Here is a 17445-nt window from a genome sequence, read left to right on the forward strand (position 1 = left end):
TGCCTCTTGCATCAATCTGCAGTGCATGGAGTGCTGCCCTGGCAGCAGTTATGTGGCCTGCTACGGTGATCTCAGAGGCCGAATGAAATCCTCAGCTTTCAGTTTGCCAAGTTCACACCATTTTATCGCGACTGTATGTTGCTTTAGTTGACGCACGGTTTCATCACGGTTCCATGTGCAGTCTTGTTGACTTCATTTGATTACGTGAAGCAATGCAAGTACTGTACTGTGTGTTCCAGGGACTACTTAGTGTACGAAGCGAAAGGTCAAGTTTGATTTGAATTATGCTGGACTACCGATTGCAGTTGCAGGAAATTAATCGACTAGTTCCATTTTGTGTGGCTTCCAACGTGCAGATTAAGTACTCATGATGGCGAGACCATATTGAGGATGCAAACTCGAGGTGCGGGTGGACAAATGTTAGGAATGCTAATTTGCGGGGTTACACAAGTTACGATGAATGTAACGTAGTGATATTGAAGCATTCACACATATGGCTGGGATACGAAAGGACCATATTGTAGCGGGCATTTCGTCCGAGATGGCATACTGTGGGAACACAGAATGCTATATTTGTATTTTGCGTGAAAACAGCAAATCAAGTAGTGTCATAGGACTCACTGGTAATCTTTAATATTGGTGCGTGAGCAGACACGAGGATATATCACATCTTGTGAAAATTCTGGGTCTCTTGCTTTCCCATCTTTTGAATCCTTGTATGCTATTTCACTTGAGAAGATTGTCATATGCTTTATATTTATTAAGGCCAAATGACTTTCTTGGACATAGTTGAAGGCTTAAGAGGGGGTTTGAATGTGTGCGGTACGCCAAACACAAAACAGCAATCTGGTCACTGTTTCGTTGAGGGGTGGTGTTTGTCTCGGGAAGCTGAGAAAAGCACTCATATCTCTTTGTGCTGTGATATATGCACATGTGAGGCCAGGTGATGTGTGGCCCTTGTTTCTGTGGTTGTATAATAATCAAGCAAGAGCTGTGTTCCAATGCCCGATCCATCATTGTGATCCTCAGAATTCCCCATTTATTTGACATTTTCTTCATTTGACAGCTGTGCATTTGGACCACGATTCTGTAGCAATGCCTTCCGCTCGATTATATGCCACTCTTATCATCCACCGTTCACGGCCGGCTGATCGCTTTGATAACGGATAACGCGGGTGGGACGTCACTCTGACCACTGACAAAGCACGAAAAGGAATATCATCGGAGAAGGAATCGCTACAAAATCGCGGCCTTAGTGCATCCTTGTGACACTGAACAATCCTGGTTTGACCTCTGCAACACCACAGTTACCTCTTTTTTACCTAGGTTTGGCAAACTTGTTTGCACATTTTCTTGCCAAATTGATCGACTTTTCGTGATGCACATTCGTGTTCATGCCTATGTATGCACCTTGGCTGAATGCTGCAAACGTCTTTCAGGCCACTCCTCTCTGAACAAGGTTGTGTCAGTGTATGTATGCGACTCTTTTTACACGAATGCATGTTTCCTTTGACACATTGCTCTTGCATCTTGTAGTTGTAGCCCACGGGTATTTAACAGCTGATGGTGCAGCAAGAATCCTAACTTATCGTGCTTCTGGTTGCACACATCAAAAAGATTTTGTGACATGCTCACCATTTCACTCTTTAAGCTGTACATTGCTTGTTGATTGCCTCCAAAATGCTAATAAAATTTACCGTGCAGGAAATTTGTCTGTTGCTTTATTTGAACATGACATAATACTAAGCACATGTCCTGACAGGTTAAAATAGTTATTGACCCAGCATATCTTTTGAAATAAATAAAAGCTACATACTAGGTGCACAAGATGTCCGAGAACAAAATGGCAACTTCAAAATTAGCAGTGATATTTCAGACAAGAATAAAAATATTCTTTCCAAATGTTTTACATTCTTTTAAGACTGCTTTCAAAGGCTGTTGAATAAGGCAATCTCCTGCATCAATTATTGACTGGTTTTAGGTTTGATACCGGCAGCATGCTCATATTGTCACTTAGTAGTGACGGTGAAGAAAGTCACAAAACTGTGAATGACGAAGCAGACTTTTTACTGGGCGAACCTGTGTCCACATAGGCAAGTTGCACTCGAAGCACAACAATAGCGGCGAACACAGTGGGTGATCGTCAAAATCTGATCAGCGATGAAACACGTCAGCTTTTATACACGAGTCATTGAAGGTTCCAGAGTAATCTCTGGTGCCCGCGTGTCTTCCAGAAAGTACTAGACAAGTTGCGTCGCTCATACAATCAGATTACATAAGCGTCGGTGACAACAGACAACGGATAGAAGCATCGATAACGTTCGAGAAACTTTCTATACATGCAGGCGTGTCCTGCACCGAGCGATAACATTTAACATTCGTTAGCCAGTGAAAAGGGGTCACCGGCGAAAGATAGACAAGCACAGGTTTCAATATTGCATAGTGCAGTAGATGTTGGGCAGTGCCTTAATTTACTCTGATATAACTTACTCTGCCTTAATTAACTTTCCCTTCATTATTTTGTCTTAAAGGACGTCCTCAACTGTCTCGATTGGCTAACAGCTTCTAGCAACTATAACCATGTTGGGCTGCTAGTTAGTCCAGCTTTTAATGGCAATGCCCATACATAGCAGCGAAGCAGGTTTTTATTAGGAACTAGGTACGGCCACATTGAGGTCGACAGCCACAAATATTCAGAGCCAGCCACTTTTGGATTGTGCAGGCACTGTTGGAGCAAGCAAATGAATTACTTGGGAGTGGTGCATAATGACATTTTGCACAGAAAATTTGGCTATTGATTCCCTGCTAGAGAAACTCAACTGGCTGAATGGCATCTTGACATCTGCCAGTGCTCATTTCTCTGACTCAGATGATAATTGGCTATCAGTGGTTGTATCATGACAAAAAAAAAGAAAGGCTTTGGACATATTAAAGAAAGTGGTAATCTCCAAGTCACTGTGGCTTTCATGTAAGGCAGCTAGGACAGCGCTGGCTGCGTCTCCAAGTTCGCTGCCTAGATAGATATAATAGTAATGTTGATGTCTATGGAAACTTGAAGTTGAATTCTCAAATGCCTCACGCTAGCAGTATACTGTACTGGCTATACTACAACCTGCATGTCACTCTTGCAGGTCCTCAGACCAATGTGATGTACTGGCAACAGGACGGGCTGTGTGCAGCTGTCAAGTTATCCAGCCTTCGGTCTGGCCAGCTTGTATTAGTGTTGCGTTAATGTATATCCTGAAAGCATAAAAATAAACGCTACTGTGATGTGATAGCCATTTCTTTGTATGGATATGCCATATACTTCGTGTGTGTTATAGTTCAGGTGCACCATGAATGATGTTGAATGTCCCGAGAAGTACAGCCTATGCAAGCACAGTCGGAACACCTTCCTAGAGAACAAGTAACATTTGTGCGCCAAACATTTTTTTACCTCAGACAGACAAAGAACTTTATTAAGGTCCCGAGGAGCAAGCCATTGGAGCCCCAGAGAGGCCCCTGGCTAGCTGTTGGCTAATCCCATGTTGGAGCTGGGAGGCCATGACTCTGCTCTCTCATGGGCCCTCTGGACAACCTTGGGCTGGTCTTCCTGTTTAGTGCTCGTAATGGCCTTCTCCCAGCCCTCGCTGTTGTTGAAGTCGTGTAACACAGGGCACTGCCAGAGCTTATGGGCTAAAGTACAGAATTCTTCCCCACAATCCAGACAATCAGGATCTATCTCTGTGTGTAGTCTACTCAGGAAGCCTCTCGATGGGTACGAACCCGTCTGAAGCATCCTGAGAGTACGATACAGTGCTCTACTCCATTTAGGATGGGGAGGTGGAAAATGTCGCCGCTCCCCTTTGTCACGTGCCGTAATTTCATGGAACGTAAGTAGAGGGTCGCTATGGCCAATAGTCTCCGAACTCGCAGAGGTCCCACCCCCGTCGCGGCACGTGAGTTCTCGTGCACGGCGGTGAGTAATCTCATTGGGGTTCAGGCGACCCGGCAACACGTCTCCCATGTGGGCTGGGAACCAAGTAATGTGGCGGATAGAGTCTGTATCTGATTTCTTTTTTAGAAGCGCTGCCGCTTTTGCTACGAGGCCTGAGGCGAAGGTCCTGACCACCACGCCGGAGTCCGTGTAAATAATCAATCGTTTGGGATCAAGCATCGCGATTGCGATGGCAACCTGCTCGGCCACATCGACCATGTTAGTCCTTACCGAAGCTGTGGAGAGAAGTTCACCCCTGTCGTTAACTGCAGAGACTGTGAATTTATCCACACAACCATACTGGGCAACATCAACAAAGGATTCAATGCCTGAAGTGTTCTTAAAAACGCTTTAGCTCGCTCTACTCGCCTTCCCTTATTGTGCCGCGGATGTACATTTCTAGGAAATGGATCAACGACGTAGGTACCTCTGACCTTAACATCAAGTTGTACAATCTCCCTCAGGCTGAAGCTAGGTCGAAGACCCGCTGCCTCCAGAAGACGTCGGCCGGCCCGAAAGTATCACAACCTGCGCAGACCTTTGTGCCTCAATCAGCTTGAGGATAGTCTTGTGCACCCCCAGCTGCACTAGTTTCTCAGTGCTTGCTGTAATCGGGATGCCCAACACTTTTTTGATGCTTTTCCGCATCAGGGTGTCTAGTTTGTCCCTCTCCGTTTTTGTCCAATCTAAGGCTGAAACAACATAATTGACGTGGCTCATGAGGAATGCGTGATGCGCTCTAAGCAGGTTGTCCTCACCAATCCCTCCTTTCTTATTAGATACTCTCATGATCAGTCTAAGAATGCTTTCAGTTTTGGACGTGAGGTGAGCAATGGTCTTGGCATTACAGCCCCTGGAGTCAAGCAGCAACCCAAGGATTCTGATCGAGTCGACCCTGGGGATCTGACCATTCCTCATATAAACATTAATAGGAATCTGGTCTAGAGGCGTTATCCCTCGAACCCCCTGTCTCGATGGCCTGTATAGTAAAAGTTCGGATTTATTCGGGGAGAGCTTAAGTCCCGTTCCGTCAAGGAAGGACTCAGTAACCTCTAGGGCCTCCTGGAGCGCCTGCTCAACGGCCGCCTCCGAACCTCCCGGGCACCAAATTGTGATATCGTCAGAGCGTAGAGCGCATGTTCCACATTTGGTACAGCTGATAATCTCTTAGAAAGCCTGTGCATCGCAATGTTGAATAGAAGGGGGGAAATTACTGCACCCTGAGGGGTTCCTCTACGTCCGAGCTCAAATGGTTCTGATTTTGATTGTCCTACTCTGATAGCCGCCGTCCTGCCCCTGAGGGAGGATTCCACAAAAGTAAAGAATCTACCCCCTAGGTTTAGCGCAGAGATTTCTTTGAGAATGCAGTCGTGAGCCACTGTTTCAAACGCTTTAGACAAACCTAAGGCCAATATACCTCTCACGTCCCTGCTTCTATTGTCAATAACCTGAGTCTTGAGCAGAAGCATTACATCCTGTCTGGAGAGAGGCCTAAAGCCAACCATGTTGTACGGGAACAACTCTTCATGCTCTCAAGCACCATTTTTTTCTATAATCACCTGCAGGGGCAAAAAGAAAGACCTAAAGTTTTTGCATAAGTGTGGCTGTTTTCACTCTTCCATAGTAATTTAGAATATGAAAAGGTAAGCTGTTAAGCCACATACTAAGTTGCATTTGGTAGAGTGGAATGATGTTCACTTGCAGCGTTGGTGCAATTGTTGGTGCACAGGGAGTGTGATTGTGTAATCGGGAGAGACTAAACCACTGCACGCACATGCCAACTTCATTGCTCTAGCCTTCATATAATGAAAATTTGCCGTGTAAGGCTAGTTTCACAGTGAAAGAGGAAGCACTTGCATTCCCATTATTATTTTACAAGCACTAGTCTATAACGTGCTTAGTGTCTGTGCCAAGTTAGATAACCAATTGTTCCGGAACTTGCCAGTACGTGGGACTATTTACCCATTTTGCAATTACAGGAACTGTGTCCGCCATAGCACCTATGCATTGTGACCAGAATCCTCGAACGTCAAAGCGGGACAAACAGGGGAGGGGGGGTTACTTCAGGGATAGAAGCAAGATTCTGCATTTATTCCAAGTTTTGTGTATATGAAAGAAAACTTTTTTTCAAGCTATTCAGGAAATTTTCACTTTGTGTTTTGGCATTATTCCATGTGCTTCCAACACCACATGCATGACAAGCAAGACGACATGAAGCACTTTGGCTTCTACCACTCAGTAGCCAGTGCATCAAGAAGCTTATTGCAGCGCAGTCATAAGTGGCAGTGCATTCTTGGAGGGGCGAATTCTTAACAGTTCAGAAGGCTTGCTCCTTGTGTCTGCTACTTGGCAGCAGTGTTACATTTGAGCTTGGCCTGTTGTGCTGAAGGCCAGTCAGATTGCTGCGTGCATGTGCAGATTTTTGGAAGGTGTGTTTTTTTAATCCCTTAATTTTTAATAAAGACGTTACAAACTGCATGAACTGTAAAAAAAGAAAAATTTTTGTTAAAGGCCTTCTTCGCAGCTTAGTGCTGCATTCACCGGGACTTGGAGACAACTTTTATCAGATGCACAATACAATACAATGGACATATTGACTTGGCTGCCACAAGTATGTTAAATTTTAAATTCTGAGGTTTTACATGCCAAAACAATCTCATCATGAGGCACGCTGTAGTGGCTGGCTTCGGATTAACTTTGACTTCTTTGTGCACCCAGTGCACGGAACACTAGCGTTTTCGCATTTCGCCCCCATTGAGATGCGGCTGCCGCGGCCGGGATTCTATCCCACGCCGTCTGGCTTAGTAGTGCAATGCCATAGCCACTACGCCACCACAGGGCAGGTCACAAGTGTGGTAAATATGCACCCTCAGTTTTGGGTTATTGGCCAGTGTACAAAAATACTTTGGCGAGTATTGACAAAAAATTTTTCGATATTAAAGCAACCAGGATAAAAACAGCATTTCTTAAGAAGCTGGAAATTTAATGCAATTTCTAAAGCGAAGTAGCGATTTCATTGCAAGAACTGTCACCGACACTCCTAATCATTGTAATGTTTGACACAGGAATCCAAAGTGTTTTATGAAAACCATACAAGAAAATGATTAAAACCCACAATGCCCAAGAAGATGTGAACTCTGCACCAACAGATTGCCTATTCAAGCTTTTTTACTGCCTGTTTGACGCTGTGCAAGAACATTTTTCACACTAAAAAAACCCAAAATAGATAAGTATCATTTTTTTAAAATTCAGTCATCGCTTGTCTGGTTTCGCCACATTAAAATCCTTTCGAAGTTAATTTCATTACGGTACAAACTATGTGCCAGAGCAGATGACACGAAAGTAGATCTCAGATTCTCTGCTAATGCTACGGCAGAAATTACTTCATATGGAAGGCATGGTTGCATCTATTATTGACTAATCCCATGTTCATACATATGTAGAGCATTAGGAGAAGGGTGAAGTTGTGAAAGTTGCAAGGCACACTTCAACATTCGAGCGAGATCAAGGAGTGGGGCACGGCAGGGCTTGATGCGAACTGTTGGAGTACTTGTACCTCCGTGGAAGTCGTAAAGGGGCATGGCAGCGAAATTGAGGGAGGATGCGGAGTAATGAGCCATATTGATTGACCCTTGAGATGGTCGTGGAGCCTCGAGAAGAATGGTGTCAAGCACTCAAGGCAGATCAGTAGGCACGGTGCCACCGGTGTCAAGGGCTGTGGCATCGGGCACCAGAGCGAGTATCCTGCACGGCTGGCATCTTGTGTTTTAGAGAACAGCAGCAAGGTTCAGAAAGTGGTCAAGAGAAGAGGTTGAGCCTTTAGTTCTGAAGAGCAGACTGGCAGTTAGCAAGGTCACTGGAGTGTTGTATAGCAGCAGCAGCAGGAGGTTAAATGCATCAAACTTGCAGGATGGTTGCCGACAAGGTGTCAAATGGTCAATGTTAAAGCAAAGGAGGAGGCAGCATCTGCCACAACAGAGTGCTTTAAGGGCTGCACAATAATGCCATTGAAGTAAACTCCTGATCAAAGAAATGACACCAGCGGATCTGTGAAAAAGAACTAAATTTTCTTGATCTTCGACATTGAACCTGAAACTGAAGAGTGCATTTGAGACTTGGCATTGCAAACATTGCAGCACATTCATCAATTTCGTGTTATGAGTTGGAGTTGTCAAGAAATTCCTTTTTCCACAGAACACTTGGTCTGCCTAATTTTGGTCACAGGTGTACGTTACCTCCAAGCTGTTCCAACAAGGTGTCAAGACTGCCAAGACAAAACCATGCACGGTGAGAGCTGAAATATGGTCCAGCAAGCCCTCCAAAGTGCTTGTGGCAGGCAAAGTTGTTTCAGCTGTGCTTTCAGAATGTGTTGCAGAGGGTCAGGGTCCCCCAGCAATCAATGGCACTGCAAGTTGTATAAAATAACTGTGCACAACTTGGCTGCAGAGAGAGGCCATTATGTGCAGGAGCCACAACCCATTTAAGAGAGCCATGCGACAACACAAGCACCCCGCTTTATGCTACCTTTTCTCTTGGCTAGAGCTGTGTTCCTAGTGCAGGGAATGCTCTTTGAATTCTATGCAAGAATATTTGTCTGCAGTGCCCAAGATTGCACTGAATACTCGACCTTTGCAGATAATTTTAATGTCTTTGCCTTACTAATATAGATTGATCACGCAATTAAATTACAGCAAGAATTTTGTGCAACAAATGTTACTGATACCGTACCTCTGCCTTGTCGGTGTGAATGGTAGGTGGATGAAACAAGTGCAGTAGCTGTTAAATGGTGAACTTGTGGCAGGATATAGCAGTACTCGACTAGGCACAGAATTGAAAGTAGCAACTTGCATAGCTGGAAGTGTCAGCTATAGAAATACAAATTAAGAGATGACCTGTACCATTAAATATTTTGGAGACTGGCCTTAACACTTCGCATTCAGGCCAGCTCTTCCAGGTTGAGGAAAGAACGAATGACAGATAAAAAGCTGTACAAATACAAAACGGGTAAGTTTACTTCATCAAATTTCGCTTCCAATAAAGCACCTACATCGACCAGAAGCTGCAGTAACAATGATGACAAAGTTGCAGCCAGTCAGAAGAGCAGGGTCAGCAAAATCGTGGAAACAGTGAACACGACTCCACTAGAATCATGTTCTAGTCCTACCTCGACTGCAATTTTTTTTTCCTTTTATGCCACATAAGTGTTGCTGTTTTGTGCAATGCCTTTGTCAACAGCCGAGCACACAAATAAATATGAACTTGTACAACGTAGTACGAATCTTCCTGCAGACCTTTCACGGTACTCTGGCGCCATCGAATTATACAAAAATAGGTTCAGTCTTCAAACCTCGATATTTTGTTTGCATTTGAAAATGATGGTACAGGTCCTGCGCAAGGGCGAAACCCATGCAAACGAGAACGTGCCAGCACAACCAACCATCTGCACTTAATACATGAGGAATGCAAGGTAAAGACAGCGGCAGGAGGGGGGGGGGGGGCACACTTGTTCAGAATTTCACCTATGTGCACTAAACACTCTTAACAACGTGTGCATTAATTGGGGCTTATCTTGTCCCACCACCATAATCGTAGCACCTAACACTCAGATTATGCGTTTCAATACATCAAAACGGTAACCCATTAATCGCGAGCATGATGTTGCGGTATGCGAAATGGTCTGAGCTAGAGACGGTACACGTTCACAAGGGGCTCTTCGGCTGAGCATCACAAGCGACGTTTTGGCACCATGAATGCTGACAACACACTGCGTCGTTAATTTGAACCGTTTTACTCACCACTTTGCGATTATAGAGTTTTCATATGCCCCCATCGCGACAGAGAAAACACGTTTCACGACTGTAGAACACGGCAGCGCAACAAATGCAGCAGGCGCGTCTACATCGCGGCTGTGTTTCAAGTTGTGCAGCCGTGCAGCCAGCGTAGCTAGGGGCGAATGGACCTAGTGGCGTATCCGGCGTGGTACCTAGGCAAAGGCGATCCTTAGGGAGCAAAAGTGCCCAGATCCGAGGCGCCGCCGTGTTTCAAGTTCTCCCGAGCGGCGGCGCCACAGTCGAGGGCCCAGCTGCCCTGGAAAATGAATTACGCGGGTGAGATGGCCGTAAGCGAGCGCGCGCGCCAGTCGAGCCCGGCCGTGACATAGGGTGCCTCGAGGCGGCGCTGGCATCCAGGCACCCTACATTTACATTCGCACGCCCGTGGATGCATGCAGCCGGTAGAGTGCCTCGATGCTAAAGTGTACTATAAATATGGTTGAGTGGGACGAGCGGCTGGGGCGGCGCATGCTTTGCAGTGAGGCGCCCGACGTGGAAAAATACTGGGGCGGCGCTGCGGTCGAACTGGATTGGGCCGCATCAAGGTCGCGCCGTCGGAAATTGCTGGCGATACTGCTCGGCAGGGTCATTCGTACAACTTCGCGCGCTGGTATTTGCGTTCAGACCAATCAAATGGGGTTCATAATTGCATATGACATGCAGTTATGCCTTAAGAATAAATTCATTTTTTTCTTTTATTTATTTATTTTTTATTATTTTCTAATGCCGCTCGATGAGTGCGCGTGCATTGCGGCCGCAGTGTCGGCTTTCATTCTGCTATGTTATTGTACGGTTCCCTTTGGAGAAAAAAATACTTTTCTCGTTCTTCAGCAGCATGTATCTCTCGTGTGTATTTTTACGCATATAGTTTTCTATCAGTAGGTCTTGCGAAACGCAGACGAAGCGACATATGTAACCTTCCTGCTTGCCGCTTCAAACAAGTAAAGCATATCTGCCCCATCCGGCGCCTTGTAGATTTACGGGAAGCATTGATATAGATATAAAAAAAGAGTAAACTGCAGTGCAACATTCCATTCAAGTTTCCGCCTTTCTCGCGTAACAGAATGCGGAGTAATTGGTACGGGGTTATTTATTCCAGTCGGACCTCGAGCGCCGAAAACGGTTTTATAGTTAGCCATTCTATATGCTAATCTTTGGCCGTAAGCCGTACGTGGAATTTTTTTTCCAGTCGATACTTAAAAAAAAGAAAGAAAGAAAGCCTGCGCGGTAGCCTAATTAGTGCCTATATCGTGGATACGGCTTTGCGCTGCTGTCACAAAAGAGCGCGTAATCCAAGCGCGCGCCGCGTATCACGCAAGCCAGCGAAAGAACACGCCGGCTCCGCGGCAACTTCAACAGAGGCGGACAGCGCATACGCCTCAAACAGCAACGGCGCCGAAACGTCTGGAAGAGACTCGACGGAGCGACGTTAACCGGAGAGAGAGAGAGAGCACACGCGCGCGCCGAGACACCTTCTCACCCGACGAGTCGACAGACATAACTACAGCGTGAACGCGCGCCAACAGCATGAGTCATCACCCCCCCCCCCCCTCGAGAATGTTCCGACAGCAGCGGTCGAAGGTACGAGAAAAGAGTAGAAGCTTCCCAAGCTTTGGCCATGCTACGAGATCACGACACCGATAAGAATGTTCGAGAACGCCTGTGGAAGCTATATAACCGCCGTGCGAGAATCAGAGGGTGGAATCCAGGAATTCAGGAGTTCGAGAGTTCAGTCCGCACCGGTGAAGTGATGCAACGTGAAGACCGAGCGTCTGCGGAAGAAGGGGATTCCCCGGCAAGCTAGTCGACGGGTTCTTCGAGCGTCTGCATTTCCGGAAGAAGTTCCTTCTTCGAGATTTGCCCCCAAGTTACGCCGAGATCGTCTGACTCCAAGACCAACCAGCACGGTGAATACGATTGGACACTTAGTGTTCCTTTTCATTTTGTACTTTACGTGTTGGACTCTTAGTGCTTGTCGTGAATTATTTTCTTGTGTTTAATACCCATCTGATTTGTATTGTGTTATGTCTAGCCTAAGTGTGCAAGTGTGCGTGTAACTGCCTTGTGTGAATAATATATTTTGTTGTGTTTTGACAACTCTCGGCTCTGACTCGGTCTTTGGACAGCAACCGGCGTTCGCTGGCGCACCAGAGGGCCCATTCTTAATTGTCCTTGCTTTCGTGGGATTATTTTCCGAAGCTGATAATTCGGCTTTGGAATTTAGTCCGGCGTCTGCGCCTCGTTCACGGGGTCGGTGACAATATTTCTGGCGTCCGCGACAGGACCTTTCTGGTGCAAATTGTGTGTCCATTGTAGGGAGAAAGAGCCTAGGGTCGTTTACATTGCTATTGTAAACGATTTTGAGTGTTGCGCCACGTTTTGCTAACTTGTGTGCAGAGAGCAGTTTGATAGTTGAAATCTAGGCAGATATTTTTTGCACTCGGCTAGATTTTTGAAGGGCATTATGGATCTCGAGAAATTAGTTGCCCTTGGTGAAAAGATGGGTCTTTCCGGAGCGGAACTACGGAAGTGGGTTAGTCAGAAGGAAAAAGAAGCTGTAGAAAGAGAGAAGCTAGCGGCCGAACGGGCCAAAGAAGAGAGGCGATGGAGCGAAGAGAGGAAAGAGAAGCAAAGGAGCGAGAAAGAGAGGCAATGGAGCGAAAAGAACAAAGAGAAGCTGAATTAGCTGAGAGAGAAAGACAAAGACAGCACGAGTGAGAACTCGAACGACTTCGTTTGCAGCAGCGCACAGACGCTCCCGCTCAGGCAAGAGTCGATAGCACTGAAAGGGAAGAAACTAGCTTCCGTCTGAACCCAAGCAAACTGCTTGTGGCATTCGATGAAAGAAAAGATCATCTGGATGCTTACTTGCACAGATTTGAGACAGTTGCTAAAAGCCAGAATTGGCCAGAGGATCAATGGGCCACTGCGTTGAGTACGTGTTTGAGCGGTGAAGCACTTAGTGTGTACGGTACGCTGACGCCAACCGATGCCTCTAATTATGGAAGGGTGAAAGCTGCTTTACTGAAGAGATTTAGGTTCACCGTAGAAGGCTTCCGAGACATGTTTAGGACTGGAAAGCCTGCAGATGGCGAGACCGCCACGCAATTCGCCGCGCCGCTCAGTCGCTATTTTGATAGGTGGACCGAACTTTCAGAGACTGCACAGGAGTATGGTGCACTTAGAGAGCTTCTGATCAAGGAGCAATTCCTTATCAGTTGCCACCCGAGCCTGTAACTCTATCTGAAAGAAAGGAAAGCTAAATCGCTTCAAGATATGTTGGAATTGGCAGACCAATTTTTGGAAGCACAGGGAGGCACCAATCCTCCAAGATCAGATAAGAGGAGCCAGGGGACGCAAAGAAACCGACATCCGATGAAAGGAGAAATCCTCAGAAGCCGGTTCCGAGGTGTTATCTCTGTAACCGACTGGGCCACCATGCTAGCAATTGTCGAACCAATTTTTCGCGCCCCAACGAGGTTAAATGTTTTAAATGTGGGCGAACGGGGCACAAAGCCGATTCATGTCGCAACGGAGTGAAGGAAACTCCCCAAGCATCCTGTGTGTATGCCCCGCCAAAACACCAAGACGTCGTAAACGACGACCTTGTAGAGCTCCGAGACGGAAAAAGAATTCCGGTCGTTAATGCGGTGATGACCCAACGCCCCGAATTTCCCGATAAGGGAATGCCCGTACTTGCCAGAAAATTGGGAGACAAACAATTCACGGTGTTACGAGATTCCGGCACCAGCACAGTGATCGTGCGAAGGGACTTAACCACTTTAGTTTTCCTGATCGATGGTACGACTAGGAAGCTTCCTGAAGCCAAGATTGAGGTCGAGACCCCCTATTACAGTGGGAAAGTCACTGCGCTTTGCATGGACAGTCCACTGTATGACCTAATTCTAGGGAACATCGAGGGAGTTCGCGCCCCAGACGATCCGAAACCTTTGGAAGAGGAGTCGAAGATCGAACCCTCGACGATTGAAGAGCCACGCGGAAATCCATCAGCAGCTGTCGAGAGCACCGTGGCAGCAGACAACCGAACTCAAACAAAGGTTCAGACAAAACCTTTCCAGCTCCTTTCCACGCCCAATTCCGAAAATAAACCGACCCAAACCCCCCATAACCACGCGAAACACTACTCTCGAAAGACCAAGGACAGAAAATTTAAATTTAAGAACCGTTGACGATTATCCGTGGTGCAAAGCGTTTTGATTGAGTGCACCGAGTGTTTGTTTATGTATCATGTTTATGTTTATGTATTTGTTTCTGTTCTGTAAACTACGCCGTCATAGTGTTGTATACTTGTTGCACATGTTATATTTCAAATGTTTGCCTTGTTACGCGAAATATGTATTATTGTATAGTGCAAGTGTACATGTTATGCGAGGGATGTGTCATTGTGTAATCCAAGTGAACCTGTGTGACTTGTGTTTGCATTCGATGCATCGCGAGTGATGTGTGATTTGTGGTGGATCGATTTATGGACTTACGGACTCGTGCGTAGTGGATTTTTGTGCGCGCTTCTTTTGTGTTTTCTTGAATATTATTGCATAATATTCTTAAAGTGGGGGGCAGTGTCACAAAAGAGCGCGTAATCCAAGCGCGCGCCGCGTATCACGCAAGCCAGCGAAAGAACACGCCGGCTCCGCGGCAACTTCAACAGAGGCGGACAGCGCATACGCCTCAAACAGCAACGGCGCCGAAACGTCTGGAAGAGACTCGACGGAGCGACGTCAACCGGAGAGAGAGAGAGAGAGAGAGCACACGCGCGCGCCGAGACACCTTCTCACCCGACGAGTCGACAGACATAACTACAGCGTGAACGCGCGCCAACAGCATGAGTCATCACCCCACCCCCCTCGAGAATGTTCCGACAGCAGCGGTCGGTCGAAGGTACGAGAAAAGAGTATAGGGTTGCCAGATTGGGCTATTAATAGCCAAATTGGGCTACTTTTTACGCGGCTTGACGTCGAAAATTCCGAGTTGGCTACAAGGCTATATTTGGGCTTTTTTCGTATTAAGGAGTTCCGGGTCCCGGGGACCACGTCAGCACTGACAAAATTTGGGAACGCCGGTTTATGAAAACCCAAAGCTCATTGCTGCTAAAACGTTATGTAGGCAATCTCGAAGGCTGTGTTTTTGGGCAATGTCGGCGCTGAATGGATGGCGTAAAGTCATCGCTGCCGTGTTTACACGTCTTTCCAGGCTAAGCTCTCCTTTGTTTTGGTTTCGGTGCCATCTGCTGCCGCTTCACGCGTGGTTCATTAAGAAAACCGTTCTCAAAACTAAGCATGGGCAAGTGGGCGAAATACAGCCGTGCATATAAGAAGGATTGGGAGAAGGACCCCTCTTTCAAAGGTAAGTTTTACTTTATGTGCATATTTGGTTTTAAAAGCGTCTGGTGGTGCGTTGTTTCGGAATGGAGTAAGAAATTCGGCAAATTTCTTACTCTATTACAAAATGTCCGAAATTCATTCCGCATTTGAAGGCAACTATTGCATCTGCAAAGCATAAAGCCATTCAAATTTTAAAATATTGCAGTTGAGAATGAGGATGTTTTAAGGTAGGGTCAAGGTCTTGCGTGAGGCTCCCGCATGATCACGAACTTCGGCACAGGCACGAGCGCAATTTGTACTCGCTCGTCGTCTGCCGTTATCTCAAGATCGGTAGCCACGGCAGGGTGCGCGTGGAGGACCACTGCCGTTCCGTCCCCTCTTGCCCTTCTAGTCTTTGGAAACACACAGATATTGCCGGCCCACCGGCTTTATTAAAGAAAGGATAATCTAATGCGCTATGCGATATTTATTCCGTTTCTTTTTTGCAGAAGCAAGAACGCACGTGCGCCATTTTCACTTAGTGTGACGTAGTGACAGTAACAGAGGGTGCGCCAGCCTGGTCGAGCCGTGTGTGTTGGCGAAGAACGAGTTATCAGAGTGCGCGGGCTTGTTTCCTTTACTGTTGTCTGCCCCGGCGGGCTGACCACCCGTAAAATGAGTATTTTCGGAACGTGAGAATGCTTTCACTAGGTCTAACAAAAGTGGTTGCCTATGATAAAATAACAGGTAAATGAGCAAGAGGTATTTCATTTTATTGCGATAGCAATTATACGAGCACTCCAAGTGCATTTCTACCGTGGTCATGGTCGTCGCTGTGAGGTTGCGTCTAAGTTCAACCACGGTAACCTCGTCGCCGCGCGCGTATGTGTTCCCTAGTGGAATTACATTTTATTTTTTTCAAGTCCCACTGAAGGTAAGTTACACAGCCCCACTCGGAAATTTGGCAACACATGCATTCGTGCCTGCATTCACAGGAACTTACGCACACGTTTTCAGATTGCACGAATCTTGCAAGGGAATCCCTGTTTAAAAATTGCACATTTCAGCGCTTTGATACTATAATACCACCTGGGTTATTGCCAGCGTCGTAATCCAGGTGGCAATTGAAACTGTAAACTTTAATTCACCTCTTCTGCTACGGGCCTGCAGGTCGTTCCGTTTTTGTACTATTGCAGTCACAACTGTCCCTTCTTCGCACGAGGAAAATGCGAGAAGTTTTCAAGTTTTCTCCAGAGTCCAGTGTGTCTCTAAGCGGCAGCATTTGCTAACTCAGCGTCAAGCTGCTTTCGAGTAAAAAAAAATACAAAATTGAGAGAGAGAGAGCGGGATGGAAATAACACGCTTATCTTATGAATCAAGCTTAGGAAAGGCATCACTATTCTAAAATGCATTGAGCTCGGGCCGTCTCTTGGGCACTTGATCGTGACCAGTCGACGCTGATCCTAGAGGCTGGAGCTGGCAGTATTTTCCCGACACTTATAGAAAGAATGCCTCGAGTAAAGCAAGGCGTGAACTAAAGTTAGCTCACAACGTAGGGCTCAAAAGATACTGATAGCGTCATTATTCAATCGGAAACGAAATCCTTCGGCTCGTTGTAACAATAAGTGTTGTCTCAAATCCACGTCTGAGTGGCAGCTCTTACTAGAATTCTTTTCGCAGATCTTGAGGCCACTGTTGTGCTGGTTGCATGTGGCGGAAGTAATATTAGAGCCGGAAATACGCGGTAAACCATCCGCACCATCTATAAGACACCTGGAGAACATCATCAAACTTTTGGCTATGTTTTTGGCTACTTTTGGGTAACAAAAAATTTGAGTCTGGCTATCTTTGGGCTACATTTTGAGATCATTTGGCTATTTTTTGTTGGGACCATCTGGCAACCCTAAAAGAGTAGAAGCTTCCCAAGCTTTGGCCATGCTACGAGATCACGACACCGATAAGAATGTTCGAGAACGCCTGTGGAAGCTATATAACCGCCGTGCGAGAATCAGAGGGTGGAATCCAGGAATTCAGGAGTTCGAGAGTTGAGTCCGCACCGGTGAAGTGATGCAACGTGAAGACCGAGCGTCTGCGGAAGAAGGGGATTCCCCGGCAAGCTAGTCGACGGGTTCTTCGAGCGTCTGCATTTCCGGAAGAAGTTCCTTCTTCGAGATTTGCCCCCAAGTTACGCCGAGATCGTCTGACTCCAAGACCAACCAGCACGGTGAATACGATTGGACACTTAGTGTTCCTTTTCATTTTGTACTTTACGTGTTGGACTCTTAGTGCTTGTCGTGAATTATTTTCTTTTGTTTAA

This window comes from Dermacentor silvarum, chromosome 1 (genome assembly GCF_013339745.2).
Source record: "Dermacentor silvarum isolate Dsil-2018 chromosome 1, BIME_Dsil_1.4, whole genome shotgun sequence".
NCBI lineage: Eukaryota > Metazoa > Arthropoda > Arachnida > Ixodida > Ixodidae > Dermacentor > Dermacentor silvarum.